Here is a 2703-nt window from a genome sequence, read left to right as displayed (position 1 = left end):
CCAGAGAACTCTTTTTTTTTTTTTTAAATGACTCAAACAGATTAATCAATTTATCAAAATAGATGGCGTTTAATTTTATAGTTGACAACTAATCAATTTATCGATTCATTGTTGCACCTCTAACAACATGCACAAAAAAGAGAAAACGGAAATTATAACATATAATATAAGCACTTTAACATCTTATTTTATCAAAAAGATGAATTACACAGAATAAGCCTTAGGTCATCATGAAGTATACACAGTTTTGGCCTATAGCCCACACTTTCTTTTGCAATTCCCAAGAATCTTGTTCTACATGTCGGCTAAAGTAATTGCCAACACTCGTTCAGAGGCTATTTGACATGAGTCTGACCTAAGCTGGCAGTCCTGTGGCTGGCGGTTACAGACATATCCGAGGGATGAAGTAGCTACTGAAGTCTGTCCAGGGATGACTTGGTTTTTGCAAGCAGCAAGATGAAGGCAGCTACTTTACTCATTCAACCTTAACATGAGCAGAAGTCAGACAACAAAACAGAACCTGACCTAAACAGGTGCATGTTCTTTTGATCTAAAAAGAGTTTGAAACAGATGGGATTACTCCTTTGCCTCCTTGCTGAGGAGGAAATAACAGCGCTGCTCATGTTGTGCAGTGTGCTCTGTGAGAGAAGCAGCTCAATGTCTGTCTTCTCAAGGTTCCTCAAATAGAATAAGAGAGCTGAAACATTCCTTGAGGACTGAGGTTGTTGTCTGATGTCGGAGAAATCCCAGAACTCTCACTAGACAGATTTGGTCCTCTTCAGTCTATGGCAGCTCAAAATAATACTCTGTGATGATATCTTCATTGAAATAAACACTGTAACACTGTTTCAATTTTCTTGTCATTTATTTTTTACCTGAAGAGAAACCTTGTTTGTTTCGGGTTAGTACAGCTGGTATTATTAGAAAATTGCACACCAAAAAAATCAATAAGAAACAACCTTTTCTTTCAAATATATTTTTCAGCAAGACCAGTTTGCACTGAACACAGAGTGAACAATGGATTGGGTGTTTTCAGATTTTCCCTTTTTCAGCACTCTCATTCACTTTATGGAAAACAAACCAAGCATGAACACAGTGAATACCCAATACTGACTGCTGGATAAAAAGCAGCCCAGTTGCACTCAGTTCTTGAAGAGAAACTTCTCCAACCCAAATTCTTTGATTTCAGGCGATGTCTGCATCTTTGAGCGCACTTAAATCACACAGATAAACTGGAACAAAAAATATATTCTGCCTAAAATGGGCAGAACTTCACTTTCTCACAGACTTTTTATGTATTACCCTCAAGTACATGACATAGGAATTCTAAATGGCTGAGAGGATAGTTTCTCTGGGAAAAATTAGCGGTCATTTGAACTCCCTTTCAAGCATGCCACTTTCATTTCAGTAGATCCTGTTCTAAATTTACCACTCCTCCACTAGAACAAACTGCAGCTTGGTAAATATTGCACTGTGTGTCCCCTCTGAGACATAAAAGGTTTGAGAGGTTTTCCTGGAGACGACTGATGACTGTTGTACAGCAGGACTGCTTACGCTGTTTCAGCACAGAGCTGCCCTAGTTGGTAGCCTAGCGGAAGTAATAGAATTCTCCATTAGCTCGGGCACGCTGTCAGGGGCAAGGTAATCCTGAGGGCTGCTGCGTCTGTGGATATCTCCCAAATCCTCCAGAGAAAAAACCCACACACATTCTAAACTCCCCATGTGTGTCACTGTTACAGTTTAGTGCATGGTGTCTTCTGGGAGGTGATTATAATATTTTGCCAGTTTTTTTATGATTATGTGCTTTCTCTGAGGTGTGAGGTATCCCATGTGGTTTAAAATATGTTATGCATTTTTAAACATACTACAATTTCATATATTATATTTTTTTACGATTAGTTGCATACTGCAGATACAATGCAGAAAAAACAATGTTCCTTGAAGCTGCTATAATAAATACTTCTTTATTGACAATGGACGAAATCAGCTCTAATGGAGCGCCGCTTGCGGGCTAGTTTAGGCAGTTAACTAGAGCTGCGCTGCCTCATACACACGTAACATGCCTCATTATCCATACCATTGACCAAACACACTGTTTTCCCTTCTCGCCCTCTGCCTTGTCAACGCAACTGCTGAAAAAGAAGTCGTTCTGCTGTTGCATTAAACATTTCAAATGAGAGTTGTCTGACTGACATGAGCTATTTAGTAACTTTAAGCTCATTGTTTGGGTTTTATGGACCAACGTACACCTGCCCACCCCCAGACAGCAGACAGACAAGTTAGCAACTAGTCTAGCCTAATGAACATAATAGAACATTTAGCAGTTGGAAAGCTGGGTATTTCACTAGTAGTAGTTAAAGAGCAAAACAGACCTAGAAGAGAGTTACATTTATCAGACACTAGTCTCGCTTTGCCAGACCTTCCTCCACAGAGAAACATGCTCTGGTTTATTGGGATTAAACCAATTACAATAGTCTTGGGTGGTGGTAAGCACCGTACGGAGCTCCGGTACCAGTCAGCCTTGGGAAGGAACTTGCTTTGGTGGAACATGTGCACATTCAAAAGTTGTTTTAGTCGTGCAACAGAAAGCTCAGATTGGACAGATAGTCTGTCTGTCTCAATTTAGCCTGCAGAGATCTGAAGAAATGCCAACGCAAGGGAGTTCCTGAGTCTGTTTGTTTTGGCGAACAGTGCTCTGTAGCG

The 2703-nt window shown here is 40.2% G+C and overlaps 1 protein-coding gene across 1 annotated transcript in view; it reads left to right on the top strand.

The window, feature by feature from the left end:
* htr7c (5-hydroxytryptamine (serotonin) receptor 7c) overlaps positions 1–2703 on the top strand; it is a 28172-nt gene that overhangs the window by 18572 nt on the left and 6897 nt on the right. The window lies entirely within an intron of this gene.

Source organism: Etheostoma spectabile, chromosome 5 (genome assembly GCF_008692095.1).
Source record: "Etheostoma spectabile isolate EspeVRDwgs_2016 chromosome 5, UIUC_Espe_1.0, whole genome shotgun sequence".
Lineage (NCBI taxonomy): Eukaryota > Metazoa > Chordata > Actinopteri > Perciformes > Percidae > Etheostoma > Etheostoma spectabile.
Note: the sequence above shows the minus strand (reverse complement) of the source record. Positions and strands in the feature narration are given on the sequence as shown.